The 20,802-nt window shown below is 37.9% G+C and overlaps 1 protein-coding gene across 1 annotated transcript in view; it reads right to left on the bottom strand.

Annotated features, from left to right (window-relative positions):
* Positions 1 to 11,342, bottom strand: part of LOC128859857 (uncharacterized) — a 53,079-nt gene extending 41,737 nt beyond the window's left edge. Inside the window, exon 1 of the mRNA XM_054096970.1 lies at positions 11,213 to 11,342. The gene's annotated coding sequence lies outside the window, so the exon portion shown is untranslated. The remainder of the gene's footprint in view (positions 1 to 11,212) is intronic.
* Positions 11,343 to 20,802: the final 9,460 nt, after the last annotated feature.

The raw sequence follows: 20,802 nt of genomic DNA, 5'->3' as shown, positions 1-20,802 counted from the left end.
ATTAGAAAAATGTTTTTCTTAATTTTGATGTTTTCACCGAGATTCGAACCGACGTTCTCTCTGTGAATTCCGAATGGTAGTCGCGCACCATCCCAATCGGCTACGGCGGCCGCCACCCATATCAAATGGGTCCCAGGTAATGCTGCAATACAGGTATGTGAGGGTTGATCTAATAAAAGAAAAATAAAAACTCTTCAACGTAAAAGATCTCGGAACTCCCTTGATCTCCTTACTATAAAAAAGCCAAGCATAGATATAGACTTGGCAATCATTACGTTTATATGCTTAGAAAACGACATTTTCGATGTAAATATGACCCCCTAGTCTTTCTCTTCATAAATTTTTATACGGGTGGCAGTGCGCAATTTGTAATCGAATTCAGTCGCAACTTTGCGTCTACCGAAGGACAAGTGGTGGCACTTACCAGCATTAAGAGGTAAGGAGCTAACATCACATCAAGCTTCCAAGCTTCTGTGGCATACTCGATTTTTAACTTTAAAAAACCTCACCGATGAAAAATATATGATATCAATCGTGGATTTTACTACATAAATATATATATTTTTTTTTTTTGATAAGTTTTTTTGTTTTTTTAGATAATTTTTTTTTTGATAATTTTTTTTTTTTCATCCACAATTCTTAACGCGTGTTGGTAAACAAGGGATGACAAGGAGAAGGCGCTGCATCGCTTTTGAGTATTGCAAACTGATATTTGCTACAAAGAAAAATGTGTCTTCAACTTCTTCAAAGATTAGAAGACTACTATAAAGTCTATATTTTAATTCTAATTGAAACACAAACTTGATCTTGAATTGATGAAAGAAATCGCTTTACTCCTCATTTCCACAGCATTTCTGTCACCAAAATCGAGGTGCTAAATTACGTGTTAATTAACACTTGTGGCGATCGCCTACCAAAGCAAACTTGCACAAGCACACACGAAAAAGCGAGTGGCTAAATGCCCTATTGATAAAACAAGATCGAACGAAATGTTGTGCCGATAAGCGAATTTGGTTATGCAAATTACAGCAGTGTTGCCAATGGGTGAGAAATTTAAGCAAAACCAGAAAAGTGTGCCGGTCTGCTAAGCCAACAAAGCTAACAAAAACAAAAAAAAAAATTCAAAACCAAGTAGCAGAACGCAAAACGCAAAACGCGAAATGCCAAATCACAATTCAGAGTTGCATAAATTAAAATGTTAATTCGCTTAAACAGCCAAAATCTATCAAAACCGCCAAATAACGCAGCTCCGCCGATACTTCGACACTTGCCGCCGAAAAATGCCATTATCCATAAAGAGCAACTCCAAATGCGGCAAAGCCAATAACAACCGCAAACCACATAAGAACTAACGGCAGAACAGCATTGAATTGCGCCGCCAACTGCACCATCTCTCCGCACACACACTAAATCACACACACATCTTTGTAGACAGCGGAGCTTTGTGGAAAATTAATTAGCATATCAAATACAACATAATTGCGATAATCGCACGTTAGCTGCTGCGGCAAGGCAAATTTGGCGAATTGGCTTACCCCGACAGTTAGCCGGTCAACTAGTCAACTGGTCAGCCTGGCTTCCTACCCATACGAAATTGAGCGAGCAACCAGCCAAACGCCGCCAATTTGGCGTACTGTCTGCCGAAGTTATTGGTCTGTTTGGATTTTTGTATACGTCACTTTTAGCTTTGTGCGCCACTTATCTTCTGTCCATTTACAGCGTACAAGCTGTTGTTGCATGCTGCGCCGCTACAACATGCTGCTGATGACCGCTCGCCGATAATGTACAATAAGCGTGCCATTAAACACAATAATTAATATATAGACAGTTGCAGTGAGCCGGCAAAGGCCAGAAACCAAGTGTATAATTGGTTTGGTTGGTTTGCCTTTAAATCTTTGTTTGGATCGAGCAGATATGTGGAAAAAATATTAAATATTTATTTATGAACATTTCCAAAAATCGCGCTTACTTTTGCGTTTGCTGCCGCTAGCGTTTTAAAGCGCAAGCACTAGTCAAAACACTTGTCAAATCCCATACAAATGTCATAACCCAGACTCATTTCAAACCCATCTTTCACAGCGTGTTTGTGCTCGGGCTTGTATGCGTTTCAAATATTGGGCCTCTTCGTTTCGCCAAGCGTTGGCAAGAGGCGAATAGATGAAGCAACTGGCATGAGTAAACATTTGTTGGTACCAGTGGAAAAGAGCTGCCAAAATTTACATTTGTTTGAAGGCACTTAAGGAGAATTAGTAGGATCGCGTTCGTACAGGGATACATTTGTTATTTCAACTCGACATTTCCAACTTAAAATTAGACACTAAGCTCAGGTGGAAGGAACATGTCAAAACCAAAGTTGCTGAACTCAATTTAAAATATAGAAACTTGTACTGACTTATCGGCAGAACGTCTAAATTACGCATTGAAAATACATTGTTAATTTACAAACAAATCCTTAGGCCAGTGTGGACTTATGGAGCTCTACTGTGGGGATGCACCGCAAAAAGTAACGTAGAAATCAACGTTTTCAAAACAAGGTAATCCGGGACATCGTAAAAGCCCCCTGGTATATACGGAATGACATAGAGACCTACAATTGCATACTGTCAATGAAATGATAAATCTCTACGCTGTCAAGCATGCCAATAGGATTGAGCAACACATCACTGCTGAAGCCTCATCTCTTTGCGATGAAGCAATATATACTAGGAGGGTGAAGAGGACGAAACCACTGGACCTAGTGGTTATTAATAAGTAGATTCATAAATTCACAAACTAAAATTGCTTGTCAGTTATATAATATAACTAGATGTAGAAACATGAAATGTTCTATTTATTTATAACGTTTTAATAAAAAAATAAAAAAAAAACTCGCTGCTTGAGATGTTCGTGCACACGATTTGTGTTCTCATTCTTCCCAATGTTGTTGTTGACTGTAGATTGAAAAGTAACAAAAAAGAGAATTCGGAAAGTTGAAGCAAGAAAAATCTCCCTGTGTAAACACGGTCTAATGAGATTTTTTTGAAAGAGAGTTCGGAGCATTCAAAATAGTGAATTATACCAGTTTTATGAGGCATAAACATACTGGCTAGCGGCGAATATTGCTCGATAACTTTGTTAATGCCTTCACATGCAAATTTTTACACAAGTGAGCAAAGTCCAGAGATAGAAAGCAGAGAAGTGGCACTCACCGCATGACAGGTGAACTTGCAAGGTGTACTAAAATCAATCTGAAATCAATCTTGGAAAATAACACACTCGTGACCATTAGAAACCACTTCTCAGTGGCTTAACATTTAGATAACCTGATGGAAATAGGAACCAAAGCACGGCTTGCCAGATCTCTGTACAAATGTAGTCGAAGCGATCGATTCAGAAAGGATCAGTGATAAAGTGATGTTGTCTCTGAAAAGATAAAATACCTCTATTGCTATTTGTGCTGCGATAGGGTATTAGCGAATAAGATAATACTAGAAAAGCACAGGCAGATGATGCTGCAAAAATTGTGAAGGCGTAGAGATAGTTGAAAGCTCTCAACTATCCTGTGCCGCGCTCGCCATACGCAGCCTAGGCTGCTTCATAGTTAACACTGATGCAAAATGTCTTAATATACACAGAATACTTCAGAAAGGCAGACTAAGAGAAGCCAGTGGTACAACAATAGGTCCTTGTTTCGAAAAAAGTTTATCGATTATTTGTAATTTAAATTTTTAGGCGAATAAAATAAAAAATAAAATAAAAACTGGTGCCCACTTTAGACAAGTGAATTTATGTTTGATTACTCTTCGAGGCCCTATGTTCCATAAAGGAATAAAATGATCAAATATATACTTTTTGATTAGGCCCCGGACCCCGATTAGGCAGAGACCCTAATAAAACAGCCATCTGCTATTCACAGTAGGTCCCGCCATATGTTGGATAACATCGAGACGCCCCTCATAAGTTGGAAGAGCACCTCAGCAAAATACCTAACAAAGGATGTACGCGCCAATAATAAATTCGGAACACTTGCACAACAACAACTGCAATGCACAAGTAATGGAATTGCATGAAATCCGATTCTTTCAATAAAACAAAAGATTTATGAATAAAAATGCAATACAAAACTGTATTATTATTGTAGTTGTTGTTGTTGTTGTGGCTCTTTCATTGTCGTGCAATCAATCAATGGAAAGAAACCAAGAAATCCAGCTAAGCAAATCAAGCCGTATAATGCAACAAATTCGCCAGCGCGCAGACGACAAATATCCAAATCAGCATAAGTAAGCGAAATGAGGGCAATTGCTGGTGGTTGTTGCTTTTGTTGCTAACTATTGTCCACGCAGCGAAAATAGATATTCTACATTGGCGACAGAATGTGACAAAAACAGCAATTAACCGATGTAGTTACAATTTAATTTATGTGTGAATGAAAATTGAAATGTTCTGCGCCTATTTGTTGTTGTTGCTGTTGCGATTAAACAGAAGCACTTACTCGTTTGCATGTTTTTATTGTTGTTACAGTCATGAAAACAAGTAAAAACATTTAAGCAAATTTTTTTTATTTATTTATTTTTTCGCAAGTAAAATGAGAAAACGGACGTAGCAGCGCTGCAGTGGATTCAAGGGGGCGGAAGGAGGTTTTAACATTTTAATATGGAACATAGCGCTATGCTACTTAAAAATGCTGCATTAATAAAATTAAAAAGTGGGCAAGAGCACTCACAGGCTCACACACACACACGTACACATAACAATCCGCGCCTAGAAACAATTTGAAGAAATACTTTGCGGCAAAAAAGTGACATAGCTGTGTTGTTGTTGTTTCTAAGCTTATCTGTTTGCTTCACTTGCCTTTGTTATGTTGCCTGTGTGGTTGTCATGTTGTTGTGCATTTCGTTGTTTTGTTTTTGCGTTGAGTTTTTCGGTTCATGTTTTCGTGCTGTGTTGTTTGCCAGTCAAATTATACACATTTGACCTTAATCGTTGCCTGCTGTTGCTTTGTAGACACTAAACATTTTTATTAGCAGCTTTTTTATTTCACTTTTTAAATGGAGGGGAGGCTTTTTTGCTCAAATTAGAAAAATAACCAAAAACAAAAAAAAATAATTCACCTAAACGCACTTTAACACCAAAAATGGCGAAATTAAAGTCATGCAACTTTTTTTTATTATTTTATTAGCTACATCTGTGTGCGTAAGATTCTATTTGGCAACTACAGTAGGAACTGCGAAATTGTAATAGGACTATGAATAAGTTCGTGCGGTTTTTTTTCGAAATTTGAAACTTTATTGACGTAAAATGGTTACAAATTTAATATTCAAAATATTGTCCATCGCTTACTACTACTTTTTCCCATCTTTCTGGCAATTCACGGATTCCCTTTGTGAAAAATTCGGTCGGTTTTGCCGCAATCCACGAATCGATCCATTTTTTGACTTCATCGTAATTACGGAAGTGCTGGTCAGCCAGGCCATGTTGCATCGATCGGAAGAGATAGTAATCGGATGGCGCAAGGTCTGGACTATACGGCGGGTGGGGTAGGACATCCCATTTGAGCGTTTCTAAGTATGTTTTGACCACTTGTGCAACATGTGGCCGAGCATTGTCATGTTGCAAAATAACTTTGTCGTGTCTATCGGCGTATTGCGGCCGTTTTTCTCGCAGTGCTCGGCTCAAACGCATCAATTGTCGTCGGTAGACATCCCCCGTAATCGTTTCATTCGGTTTCAGTAGCTCATAATACACAACACCCAGCTGGTCCCACCAGATACACAGCATAACCTTCAGGCCATGAATATTCTGCGCCGACGTCGATGTTGAAGCATGGCCAGGGTATCCATACGTTGCCCGACGTTTTGGATTGTCGTAATGGACCCACTTTTCATCGCCAGTCACAATTCGATGCAAAAAACCCTTTCTTTTGTGCCGTTGAAGCAGTTGTTCGCATGCCATAAAACGGCGTTCAACGTCTCTTGGCTTCAATTCATACGGCACCCAATGGCCTACCTTTCGGATCATTCCCATGGCTTTTAAACGTTTGGAAATGGTTGATTGATCAACTCCCAAAGTTTTTGCAACCTCTTCTTGCGTTTGAGCCGGATCTTGATCGAGCAATTCCTCCAATTCGGTATCCATGAACTTTGGCGGCGCACCCTCGCGTTCTTCGTCTTCCAAGCCAAAATCACCACTTTTAAAGCGTGCAAACCACTTCTGGCACGTTCGCTCAGATATCCAAGATACGATGACTTTCGGCTGCTTTTTTCTTCATATTAAAATAATGAAGAAGAATTCCCCGCAAAAACACATTATTTGGCACGAAATTCGACATTTTCAAGTGTGGTAAAAATATTGTTGTTTACGCTTCAAATAAAAAACTTATACTGACGTTTGTGCCTTACGACAGTAGCTCTCCAATGAATGTTTGGAAATGTGGATCGATGGAATAATAATCAAGTTACGCCATCTGTTGTAAAACCGCACGAACTTATAAATAGACCTATTAACTTTTCATGCAGAAAATTTCTCGATTGTAATTGTAATCTAGGGGTGTTTTGATTATAAAGGAACTTCGTGGGACTAAAAATCTTTGAAAAGAAAAAAAATTGCAGGCTGTGAATTTTTCATTAAAGCAACGCAAACGATCGTATGCAGCTTTTTTTTTCAAAATCCATTCCCGCTTGCTGCATAATGTGCAAACAACATCAGGTACAAACATTAAACAACAAAACAAATTTTATTATTTATATTTTCTTTACGTTCACTTTTGTAACTTTTGAAAACAGAAAATGGATATCCCCTCTACACAGGAGCGAAGGTCAAAATATGCAGGTGAATGTACAGCCCTTCATTCAAAACGGATGTAGGAATTTTTCACTTATCACTCAAGGCGGATCAATACAACTTCAAATACTTACTAAGTTTCTGCCAGATCTGCTGATTTACTTTTGAGTTATCACCGACTAAACAAGTTAATCAAAGAAATTATATAAACAGCGAAGAATTTTGAGCAATATGCCATAATTAAGCTCCTCAATAAGCGAAGAAAAGCAGCACTAATTCTTAAGGAAAAGATATCATCTTCCTACAGTGACTCAAATATATTTCAAAAATTCAAAAAAGTTGTTTCGAAAAATCAATATTTTGAAAAGAAATAAATCAGAAAAATGATTGCATAAAAATGGAGGATTTGCAAAACCTACGATTATTTAGAATTTATTGGCCGAATAATCAAATTAGCTCATCATTGCAAACCAGCGCAGAATGAACAATCTGGCACAAAAAAGGTAGCAACTAAGAATGTAAAGTAGCCACAAATGCCTAGATAGGCAGTTTTTTGGAACTCAAAACGGCGTCTGTTGTTCAGTAATAGTCAATACGCTACAGTTGCAAAAGATGCGATTACCGGAAACAAAAAAAATAAAAAATGGATTCGAGACTCTTTTCTTAACAAGCAAATACGCCCCTTTGCAAGGGTGAAGCTGGGTTACCTGCACTTCAAAAGTGTAGCTTCGAAGCACTTTAATATTTATTTCTAAGAATAAAAAAGAGTTTCAAAGACACAGCTTTCTTATAATGAAGAATTATTATGAAACTATTTCAATTATTTAAATTTTTTGTGAAGAACTTGAGAAAACGCTTTTTTCTATTTCTCTGATGATATAAATAAACTCTATGAAGCTTTCTAGACCTAAAGCAGAAAATATCGTATTAATAATATGATACTTTTTTACCTTCTCTCGCCATAAGCTTTTGTAACATAAGCTTGTAACCACAGGTGAAAGTGTAGCGGTTTGAAATCCCAAGCAGAAAACGGCAATAGATAGAAAAAAGTATTTTCTAAAAGCGACCGCTTCTTTACAGGCAATAACAACATTTTTACCATGAAAAAGCTCCTCATAAAAAGCCATCTACTGGAAAGTCATCTGCTGGTCCTTGGAAAACATCAAAACGCACACCATAAATAGGAGGAGAAGCTCGGCCAAACACCCAAAAAGGGTGTAAGCGTCAATTCATATAACGTTTGCATGTAAACACGTAAAGGGATCAAGGGAGATATAGACTTATGTATATCAAAATTCTCAGAATGATGGGTGGATTCCACTTGTCCATGTCTGTCTGCCCGTGCGCACGATAACTCGCCCAAAAATTAAGATATTTCAATGAAACTTGGTACAGTATTAACTCTTTGTTCAAGCTAGTTTGATAAATTTGGAAAATATTGTGATGCCACGTCCACTTTTAGGTGAATACGTGTTGTTCCCCACCTCATGTATATTCGACATAATTATTATTGAGTTCGAACAAAAACCATGCCCACGTTTTATATGTTAAGTATAAATTTACGTCCGTGCGCCTGATGTTACGAGCTATGATTTCATTGTGAATGAGTTTATTTGATTCCGAATTTTAGATGCCAGCTGAAATTAAATTTTACTAAAATCTGCGCGGCTCTATAAAGTCGTTCGGACCGATTTCAGTTTATTTAATATGATTTCCCAACTACAGTTATATTTAAAAAGCATAGCGGCCGCCGTAGCCGAATGGGTTAGTGCGTGATTACCATTCGGAATTCACAGAGAGGTTGTTGGTTCGAATCTCGGTGAAAACAAAATTAATAAAAACATTTTTCTAATAGCGGTCGCCCCTCGGCAGGCAATGGCAAACCTCCGAGTGTATTTCTGCTACGAAAAAGCTCCTCATAAAAATATCTGCTGTTCGGAATCGGCTTGAAACTGTAGGTCCCTCCATTTGTGGAACAACATCAAGACGCACACCACAAATAGGAGAAGGAGCTCGGCCAAACACCTAACAGAAGTGTACGCGCCAATTATTTATTTATTTTTTTTTTTATACTTTTTATTACTCCCTGTTTTACCACAACCTTGGAACACAGCCTAGGATATACAGTCGTCGTCCTATCCAACCATAAAATACTATTTTTCCATGCGTCTAAGAAATAGGTATGTTAGATAAGAAGCGATTTCAGCAAAAAATCGCATGCGATAATTAGCAAAACAAAATTTTAAAATGTAGAAGCCGCAGTAGCAGTTTGAGTTGTAGCTGATCTTCAAAATCCAAACATAAAATGAAAAATAAACTAAAAAAAAATAATTAAAAATAAAATACAAAAAAATATCAAACAAAATTTCCTTTTTCAAGCCAAGCGAAGCGCTCGCAAACAGTTGCCATCAGCCGACAGCCAAGTATAACAGTCATCGCCAAACTAGCCAAGTGAGCGCGCCTATTTTTGTCAGCACAAAGAGAGACAGCGATGATAGCGATGGCGTGCAAGGGCGGGGGCCTGTGTTGCATTGAAAATTACAAACTGTCGCAAGCAATCAATCTCGTGTGCGTTTGTCTGAAATCATCAAAATCATCACAACGAAATGTCAATTGCTTTCAGTAGCTTATGATGGGAGCAATCACTAACAACAACAACAATAACAAAAGTAACTTTTATAAGAAACAAAAACCATATAGCATCTCATATATAAGTATGTAAGCGGCAGTCTGGTGCGTCCAAGTTAGTATGTAAGCAGTTGCATAGCACAAAACTGGCAATCTGTCCAAAACGTTGTAGCAGCAATTTTCAATGGCAAGTCGCTTCAATAGCGCGCCTTTTTTGATTTATACGTTGTTGAGTGCGGCATTTTTATAATTTTTATTCTCGTTTGACTTTGCTTGTGCGCAAGTGGAAGGTCGCTCGTGCGGCAGAACACCAGCAAATATTACTGCAGTTATAGGAAAATAGTTGATAAGGATGGATGACAACGCCTTGTCACCATTCCATAATTTCATGATTTTTCGATAGCTGCATTTAGCGCGACAATTTGTTATGCGGCGAACTTATTGCTGATTGGCTTTGCTCTGCCTTTAACTCATTTACTCGCTTTTTTAATGCGATGGCTTGCAAATATTCGCAATTAGTTGAAAATTAAGCAGTAAAAATTTTGATGCCACTAATCTGTGCACAGCATCAAAGCAATGCAAGCAAAAAAGACTCCGAGTTTGGTGTGTCATAGCCAAGTTACAAATAAGTAAACATCGACATGCCACAGTTGCCTCGCCGCACATAGCCTGAGTATAAATATAGTACGGGTATTTAAGTATTTATGGCGTTTTGCTGTCAGCGACAAAGTTAGCGATTAGAATCGCCTACCCAAATGGGAGAGGCGAGCCATGGCAGCAGCATCCGCAGCAGGCGCAGCCGCATCAGGTGAATTGCGGCGGGCGGACAGCAAGCAAAAGCCGGCTGTCTATTTGAGCGAGGTTGAGTGCTGAAAACTCATGTTGTTCTGCTGTATTTGGTGAGGGCTGTGGAATTTTTCGCCATTTCGAAGCGTTGCATTTTGATTGTTGCATAGAGACGACGATGTAAACGCTGACGCACTGATGCGCTTGATTGCCTCACTTTTGGCTGCCTGCTTGAAGGTGTGCGAGGAGATTAGTGAGGATGGTTGCTGATTTTAATGCAATTTTATTTGTTGCATAACACTATTACATAGCTCAGCTTAGCAGCAACGGCAGTGGTAGGAGCAGTGGCAGTTACGAATGTTATGAGCTGTCGCACTGACATGCGCTGACTGCACTTGTTCGCTGAAAAACATATGTCGCTGCCGCCGCAGAGCTGTTTGGTTGTCAGCGCAAAGTGGAAGAAAGATTTATGAAGCTTGGCGCGTTTATGGTCATGACATTGCTAGGCAGGCAGCAGGCGAGATAGCCAACTAAATCAAGGCGATGGCGGTGGTGGTGGGCGCAGGAGTGAGCGCGCGCCTATTTGGTACGCAGGTAATGCCGGAAAATCTGCGCGCGCAAATCAAATATAAAAATCATTTAGTACTTGTGTTGGGAGTGCGCGCACGGGTGCGGGTGACGAGCCAAAAATAGGCGAGATGTCAGACACAAAAAACAAACTGTGCCGCGTGAAACTTTAATAAGCAAGCGAACACAAAATATTTTAATGATAAAAGCGAACATTCGGCCGCATGAATGCGGTGCTCATTATGCTCGTGTTTGCTACACTTTCAGCTGCAACCGCTTTAGGTGAATGTTGCTGTTGCAATAAGGCGCGCAAAGAATGTGGAGACCATAAAGTTCGAAGAGGATCGCGAATGGCATTTGGATCCGCCATTTTTAGCAACCTTAGAAAGCAAAAATGTTTGCTGCCTTAAAAACTAACCCACACTTATTTTCATTTAATGTGTACTCTTCTTCTTCTTTTCAGTCAACTTACCACAATATTTCGCAGCTGGCTTAGCTCGTACTTCTTACAGCCACTACATTCTCGTTGGCAAGGCCGCGTTTTTATGTCTGAAAGCAGAAAAATAAAAGAAAAATTAGAAATTTAGATAAAAAAATGTATTAAAGAGGAAGACGGGGGTTTTATAAAGAAAAATGGACAAATTGTAAAGGATTAGTAATTTGTAAAAGAAATAGTTATAATTAAAATAATTCAGCATTTTGAAAAGGTAGCAATAACCACAAGTTTTGAGTGGATGGAAAGGATTTTCTCTAGGGAATTCAAGAGTTTAAGGGGCAAAACTAGTGAAACTCTTTAGAAAAAATCAACTTTTTTGGAATTTTTGTATGCTCATGCTTTCGAAAATTATTAATAAAGATTTTTAATAATTTTATCATTTTTTTGGTAATAAAAAAATTTAAATTTTTTACTTTAAATGCACTTGTCGGAAAACATAATTTTGCAAAATTGCGGCAGCTCTAATTTGAATGCAAATTTCAAGTTCGAGTTTAGTCTTACTTGAGCTTGTTTAGTATTTGTGTCCCTATATAGTGCACCTCCATCGATTTAATATGCAAAAGTGCAGCAGCTTTGAAAAAGAATTTTCTGAAACTTAAGAATGCAGTCAGAAGCTTGGGTCTCCTAAGCGAACCGAAAACTAAATATTTGTATGCTAGAAAAGCTCCAAACGAATATATATTTGCCATATCGATCGGCAATTACACTTTTGAGCATATAGCGCCCTTAAAATATCTTTCATCTATCATCTCTGTGGACGCAACATCCAAACAAGAAGTAAGGGCGAGGAACGTGGCGTTCTTTTCGCTATAGAAGACCCCAAGTTTCTCGTTTCATTCCAAGCGAACGCAGCTGGGACTATGTGAAACAATAACTAGGCCTTGCGTTACTAAACCTGAGAGATGCATAAGGCGGATAAAGAAAATCTTAACATATTTGCGCAAAAAATTCTACGCCACATTTTTGGACTGGACGTCTTCCGGACGGATAGATCATATCAACTATCGCCTACTTTACAACGGCAAATGTCTAGCTGAGCTAAACGACTTTCAAATCGCCGACTGCAGCTCCAGCACCCTAAGTGGGCTGGACATATTCTAAGGAATATGGATAATCGAAAGGATTGGAGCGGGAAACAGATTGGAGTTGTCAGTGACAGTCAGGCTGCACTGAAGAACCTGTAGAACGCGAAGCAGACCTCAAATATTGTTCAAAAATGGAAGAAGAAGTTTAATTATGTTAGACAGAACAGGCTTATACTTATATGAGTGCCAGGACACTTCGGTGTTCACGAAAACGAAATTTCCGATTAATTGACCAACCGTGTATCAGCGGTTCCCCCACAGTGACCAGAGCCAATAATCGGAATCAGTTCCGCAAGAATCATGAATTGGATCAGCGATTATGTATGCAGTTTATATAAAGAGCGATGGTCCGGTCTAGAACGCTGCAAAACTGCAAAGTGTTTTGTGACAAGTCCGAACAGAAAACTGTCAAACTTTCTATTAAAACTTGGAAGGAAAGACGTTCGGTTGATGGTCGGTATCATTACAGGACACAACCCATAGGGTCAGCAAATAACCACCATTAGAATCATTGAGGGTCCAATGTACCTGTGTTGCTTGGAGGAGGCGGAGAGCCTGAGCACTTTCTCTGTGCGAGTCCTGCCTTTGCTAGAGCAAGGCTATGAGTTTTGGGTTCCAATGTCATGAGAATGAGTAATATTCTTTCTCTAAAACTGAAGGATATTTGCAGAGTTTCCAAAGAATCTGGAAAATTCTCACAGGACTAACTATCTATATCTCTGTCTCTATTCTTTCCTACCTCTTTTTCTGATACTTTTCCTCCATTTCACCTTCACTATCTACTATTGACTATTTCCACAGCTCTAAATACAATGCGCTTTTTAGCCTGAGTGTTTTTAGGAACCACCAAATCTCTTGCTGCTCCTAGGCTCGACGTATTCAAATTCCTCTTTCAATTCAAATCCCTTCTATTTTAAAACAGAGGTCTAGTTTTCTAATTTAAGCTGCTCTGAGGGCCGCAATTCCTGTAGCAGTGGGCGAATTTTTTAGAGACGTAAACATAATTCATTCAAACTTTATTGTTTCTGGACACAAAGAAATTGCCACCCATAGATTCTTTGCATGCAAAATACATCCTTCAAGTTTCAAACTATTCGATGCAATACTTTTTGTTCCAAAATTTTCGAAAATCTCCTTTTTCTTGGACCGTCACACTAGTTTCGGCCCTAAAGGTATTTTATATTCCAATAGCGTGTTCCAAATCTCCAGTATGCGAGACACTTTCAGATGCCCTATTGCAAGTTAAGAGGTCCAGGGATGCCGCAAGCCGAGCCGTCATAGAATCAGCTGCACATTTCTTATGGAAAATCAATATGGATTCAGCCACAGTTTTGGTTCTCTTTTGCTCGGTCTACAGCTGGTCGCAGGTAAGGCTCGAAGCAGTAGCGATTAGCCGATGCCTAATTGCCTTATTGCCTTATTAATGTTGTTAAAAAAATCGATTCTGACTAAACATAAAACCAAAATGTCTAAGAAAATTCTCAAAAGCCAATAACCAGCTAAATGCGACTGTTGGCGGCGGCCGTAAAATTTAACATAAATCAAAACATGTTTTCGCTACTCAAATTACACAATACATAGAAAAAAATAATAAAGAAGAAAATTTTTTTGAGAAACTTCATAAATTTCGAATATTAGCAAATAACAAAAGAATTAAAATGAAAGTAGAAATATGCGAGTCTGCTCGTGTGGGCATTTCTTATGCAGAGTACGCAGAGTCATTAATCATTAGCGCTAAACGCTTTAATTTTCTTAATTAGCCAACAAATGAACGAACAAGCGAAAACAAATGCTTTTGTGCAACTTTGATCTTCAGAGGCTACCCATCGCCATAGAATCAAAGGCAAACGAGCCGTAGAGTGAAACACAAACCTAGAATAGACCAAATTCAATTGAATTGAAAAAAGGGGCAGTTACGTGTGTTAGAAATCCAATTTGTGTGTAGTTGTAGTGTAAGAAAAGTTGTTAAGCTGCGGGCGTCAGCGCGGGTGTACATTAGCGTAGCAAAGCACAAAACCAAACGCACGCCCTCAACGCCTCTCCGCATGCACGCGCAACAGATAGGCCAAAAAATTTGAATATACCAAAGTGTTGCATGTAAGCCGCCAAAAAGCAACTAACATTGCAACAACAACAGAAACCACACAACACGCACATGGAAACACGCCCACCACAAGCGTTGGCTTACCTGTTGGCCGAGCAATCAACCAACCAATGAACCCACCGAGTGCTAATTAGAAATTAGAAATATTAATGAATATTCAATGTGCTCCTATAATTCTGGCAACTTGTGTGTGTGTGTGTGTGAGTATGTATGTGTTTATACTGCAGCATGTGTTTATGGTTTTTGAGGGTGGCAGCATTGAGTATCCAACTGACGAAACGAAAGTAAATGAAAGACTTAAGACACGAACCGGCGGAATACCACGCAGGTAAGTGCTTCTATGTGTGTGTACGCGTGCGTGTATGCGAATACATAGTAATCATGTTTTTTAGCGTCGCTAACACTTAATCAATCACTGTCCGCCGCACGTTCAAAAAATGTATAAAACAAAAACAACAACAACTAGTACTAGAATACAGATAATTCCAACTCTCCACTGCACAGCAAATGTTTTTATTTTTTTATTTTTTTATTTTATATTTTCTCATTTTGCTTAGATTTTCTGATGCCACTGCAGTCAAGCCGTTGACGATTAAAGTCAAACCCGAAGTTGTTGCTGCTGGTGCCATTACTGCGGCTGCCGTTGAAGGTGATTCGCGCAACCGCATTACAGGGTGGTTGCTGAGTGAAGGTCCAACAACACCAGCAACAACAAGTGTATGCCGGTCGTTTGGCATGTGGTATTCGCAGATTGGCTAAATAATCGTGTTTGTAATGAAAAACGAGAAAAAATCTCCTTTGCCTGCCATCAAACAGCTAATTCACCAAAAGACACGCTGTCTCGCGCGTCGTCGCCTCAACTGCTAATGCACGGCCAGCAACCTTCACTGCTAATGCGGTGTCTCGCTAAGCTGCTAAGCAGCACAAACCTGCGTCGCTACCTCCGCCTTCGCTACAACATAAGCTTGACGCGACCATGCGCACTCGAGTTGCATGCGCAGGCAAATTCAATGGTGGACGAGTGCGCACGCGCAAACCGCTCGCAGCAAAAACTATGTACAAGCGCTAGCCCATGTACAGCGCAGTGCGAAGCGTGATGGTGGAGAGCGTTTGTTGTTAACACGTTCACCGTTGTTCTCCACCCGCCGGCTGGCTGTATGTCTGGTTCGTCGCAGGCGATGCAACCAAGCGCTTGTTATTGCGCAGACGCAGCAACATGAAATTAAATATTTCCTAACAAGCGCAAAAAGTTTCTGAACAATAAAGCAACAACGCGTGGTGCAGCAAGCATTTTGTACCATGCCAAATGTGGCATTCTAACCGGGTACACCATGCGTGCGTACACCATTCGAACGCAACCATGAAATTGGGTGTCTAACACACGACTTAATGCCGTGTTTTTATTGTTGCTGCTAGTTTATTTGTGCACTGTAATGGTATCTGAAGAAAGAGGAGGCGGTGGCGGTGGTGGTGGTGTTCATTTTAGCTGTTGGTGTCTTAGAAGGTTCTGATCAAAGATTCGAACTGGTTTTGCTAAGCGCTTGTTTTGTTTGTGTTTGAATATTTTACGCTTCTCGTCAAATATCTTTAGATTTTACAATTTTTCCAGGCTTTTTTATCTCCGCTTCTAATCTCACATTTGTTTCTCCCCCTATTTCAGTTTATTGTAAACAGGCACAAATTATGTTTAATGATATTGACCGGCGACTAACTATTACAAAAATAGCCTTAGTAGACACATAATAAAACCAATACCAACATTAACATATGACCTAGCGCAGTCGGCACTTGGCTAGTACTTTCCTGCTTTTAGAGCATTTGGCTGTCATCTGCTTGTTCGACGTGCCACTGTCATGACCAATTGCCGGGGCAGTTGAAAGGGAATGAGTAGATTCATGTGTCGATTAAGAAGAAGAGAGTGCCTAGGCTAGCGGCAACACACGGCCAAACAAGCGTACGAAAAAAGTGTGGTGATTTTTCGCCCGCAGCGCGCCTAAAGGATAATTGCGCGGCTCAAGGTTTGTGCTCCCCAATACAGTATGTCGATAAGTTTTGAAATACCGTGCATATGTGTGTGTGTGCATGTATTTCTGGCTTGCAGTCATGGGCGCAATTAAATTTGAATGCTGAGTTGAATGTGCCGTTGAAGAGTCTCATTAAATAATTAAGAGGAAGTTATTCATCTTGGATTGCAGCAGCATGAGTGGGCGCTAGAAAGAAATCTACATACAAATGTAGGTAAAGGTGTTGAAAAATATAAAAAATGTATTATTCTACTTTCAAGTAGTTTCTAGCGCTAATTTAGCTTTGATTTTCAAGCTTTTCTAGGAGAGACAACTTTTTGAAAAGAACGCATAGGGTTTGCTTTTTATTGACTTTGTTAAGTTAAGATTTTTCTAATATACAAAAGCATCTGCATTATTGTTACTTTTGTTTTCTTCGTCAGTTCTTTACTCTTTATTTATTTACTATATAATAATTAATATATAAACAGCTCATACCGATGTGCTGACTTCCATTCACAAGAAAGGATGAAGTGGCAACTGTCCATTTGCGCCCGGAATAAAATTCATCGTAATACCGCAGTTGGATTCCACCAGCGTCCCTGATGAATCTCATCAGGTATTTTAAATCAACATTTAAATCAATTGACTTAATTCGTTCCGAATAAGTGATTCTGGCGATCGCAAACTGCTTTTGCAGAGTGTAGGTGAGTTGTGGAGGGGATGAAGAAATGTTTCACATAACTGCTGCATCTTCCCAAATGTGCGCATAACCAATTTGCATGTTTGTCTCTTAAGCAATACTCTGTTAGAACTCCCGTTCTTAGCGAGTAGGCGCTTCGTGCTGGAATTTCCATTTAAGTCAAACTTCCCGAAATTTCGGGCTTAGAATAAAGTTATCCCGAAAATCCCGGTGTCCTAAAAACCAGAAAAAGTACATCGTTTATTTATGCTATTTGCCCTTGTATTATGAAATTTCCACACATTTCTGGTCATTTAGAGACGTATTTATGAGCTTGAGTGCTCATTCTTTGCAAATGGTCAAATAAGCCTAGGTTTATGAGCTCAATACCAATATAAAATGTGAAGCAGGCAGGTTCCCATAAAATGCTACCATAGAAAATTTTGCACAAACTACCAGTAACTACTTAACATATTTGTATCCGGAAGAAACAAGCACTTAAGTGAACTTGAAAATGAATTGCTTAAATATGCCACCGTATTCTACTCACAAAATTATAGCATATAAATATTTACGTGAAGGTCCTACCTTCTAACAATGTTTTACAAAAAATTCTCGATAAAAACGCACTGACATGACATATTGGCGCTTTTTCTTCAAATTATTAGTTTCGACTTAGACGGTTGTTACTTGTGCCTATGCTTCACATATTTAGAGGTTCACAACTTTTTAGTTTGCTTTCCATTCTTTATTTTTCTGTTATTTTTATACCTATACTCTACTATACGAAAAAAGTTGGAAGGGAATGAAACTCAAAAATATTGTTTGTACATATAAGATACAAGTTGTGGCTATTAAATATAGAGACCGACGCAGCAAAATACGTTATTCTGTTTTTACACCTATTTACTGATTATAATCAAAATAATTTTTTTTTTTTTAATATACAACTCTTTTAATAATTTAAAATTTGTTTTTATAATTTAAAATGTATATTTTTATAATTATATTTTTTTATAGCTTTTAAACTCTTTTTTATAATTTTCTATAATTTAAAAAGTTTTTTTATAATTTTTAAAGTTTTTTATAATTTTTAAATTTTTTTATAGTTTTTAAGCATTTTTTATAACTAAATTTTTTTTTTATAATTTTAAATGTTTTTTATTATTAATGTTTTTTTTTTGTTTTTTATTAAACATTTGTTTTCATAATTTAAAATATTTTTTATAATTTTTTTTTATAATTTTATTTTATGATTGAATTTTTTTAATAATCCTTAACTTTTTTTTTCTAATTTAAATTTTTTTTATAATTTTAAAATTTATTTTCATGAATTTTAATTTACTCCTCCGCTGTAACTGCAACGCTCGATGCAAGGCAGCCATTTTTTGAAGCAAGGATGGTATCTTCATGACTTAGCGCTTGTGAGAGGAATGTCGCTTTCTTTTTCACAGAAATCCAAACTTTTCTTTATATTTATATCATAAAACAACTCAAGTTTTTCTTGTTTTTTGGTTTTCTCTCAATTCAAGTAAGTCTAATAAAAGTTCAGCAGTAAAGAACTGCGCACAAGAAAACTCAAGTCGCTTTTCATAGGCCGCTAAGTAATTATAACTACGATGTTCAACAAAGAGTATAAAAGTATAATTAGAAAAAAAAGTGACTTAAAATTGTGTAAACGAAGCTCTGTTGTGTGAATAAATAACTGAAAAAAGCAAGTCAACAAGGCGCGAAAGAATTCAGTGCAACTTTTTGAGTTGTAACTCGACTTGTCTGACCTCGCCTAATTTGTCACAACGAAATTGTTTAATTTGTTGTACAACAACCAAAAGCGCTTAAAGTAAAAACTGAATTCATAGACATTTTTATTGCTGTTTTCTACTCGTTTCACCCAAAAGTTAGGATATTTTTACGGCAAAAAAAAAAAAAAGTTGTATGGGCATAGAAATATCTCTTCCGTTTTCCCTTTTTTACTTTTTTATATAATTTTATTTCTTATGTGCGTATTTACTCATACTCGCATTTGCCTCTTCACTATCAAGCGCCAAATTTTCGTGAGCTAAGAAGAGCGTAATAAAAAAATTTTTAAATAGTGAAAAATGGCAATGGAAATCCAATAAAAAGTAAGTGCTGCTACCCAAAAGTGATTGCTATATCAACAAGTAAAGCAAAAACCAAAAAAAAACGAAAAATACTAGAGGCTATAAAGCACAGCTTGACTTATTAATATATTTAGACGAGATTTTTTACCCTTTGCTTCCCATTTTAGTTTAGTGCTAGTTAATTTTCATTTCCAAGTTTCGTTTTCAGCAAAAATGCGCTTAAAATGAGCTCGATTTCAGCACTAAATAAAAGTTATTATGTGACGTGAATGTTTCGAAATAAAATACCATTTTTGGGAACTTGGCGTCAAATGTTCGTATGCACTGTGTACTATGTAGAAATGTGTATGAGTATGTGTGTGTCTGTATATGCTTAATAAGGCTTAGTATAATCACATTTCTTAGTAGAAGCAGCGAGAAAATCCAAACAGAAAATTTATTTAGCAAAAGTGTGACTAAATGAAATCAGAAGCCATATTTGCTGGTAATAAAAAATGTTTACAAAAATAAGTAATGTAATATAAATTATATCAGTTCTCGTCACATTTAAGTGACATTTCGAACCTTTTCAAGCTATTTGCCTGACATACAAATTACAAAAGTAAAAAATCAAATCAACATAAATAATCTGAAACAAATTTTCTGCTAAGTTAACTCGCCCAGACTTAATTAAATTGCGTGTCCTGCATGCACGTAGGTTTGTATGTAAAGGGTTTTCCAATAAGAGCTGTTATTTTGCTATTCAAAGAAAAATGCTATTTTCTAATATAAATGTTCGGATATTTTTTTCATTATAAAGAGGAAGGTATGCCATTAATAGTGGAAAATAACATCAGGCAAATGACCACCACGCTTTTACAGGGCAATATCCTTCTCATGAAATTTTCCATAATCGAATTGCAAAGTGCCTGTCCTATGTCCTCGATAGCCTCACGAATTCTATCTTAGAGGTCATACATCGACCCTGGGCTATTGGCGTAGACCTTCTCTTGCACGTGGCCTCAAAAAAAGGCACGAGGTGTTAAATCACAAGATCTCGGTGGCCAATTGTGAGCAGCTCTTCGAGAGATAACACGCTCCGGAAACTTTTCCCGTAAAATATTAATGGTTTTGTTGCTTGTGTGGCACGTAGCGCGTCTTGTTGAAACTAAACGATGGCCAGATCAAAACCATCCAATTCCGACCATAAAAGATCGTTAATCATCTCTCGATAGCGCAATCCATTCACCAATAACACCTGTTATTGGAAAACCCTTTATTTATGCCCGCAAGCAGATATACTTTTTGATCATTTCTAAAGAGCGTAAAATGCAATAAATTATCTCATCTAAGGCATTCACTAAATACACACATACACATGTCGAAATAGCTGCATTTGACCAGATGACTGCGCTTAATTTGCACTTTGGCTAATAAATTCATTTTAATGATTCTAATGGCACAGTTTGCATTTCATTAGTTATAAATCAACGTTAACCCAAGTGCGCTACACAAGCCCGCAAATAAACAAACAAATGTGGTATGTATGCATGTTGTACGTATGTCCACACATTTATAGCAAAAATTCACACACCCAGCTGCTTGCTTGGC

This window comes from Anastrepha ludens, chromosome 4 (assembly GCF_028408465.1).
Source record: "Anastrepha ludens isolate Willacy chromosome 4, idAnaLude1.1, whole genome shotgun sequence".
In the NCBI taxonomy this organism is placed as follows: domain Eukaryota; kingdom Metazoa; phylum Arthropoda; class Insecta; order Diptera; family Tephritidae; genus Anastrepha; species Anastrepha ludens.
Note: the sequence above shows the minus strand (reverse complement) of the source record. Positions and strands in the feature narration are given on the sequence as shown.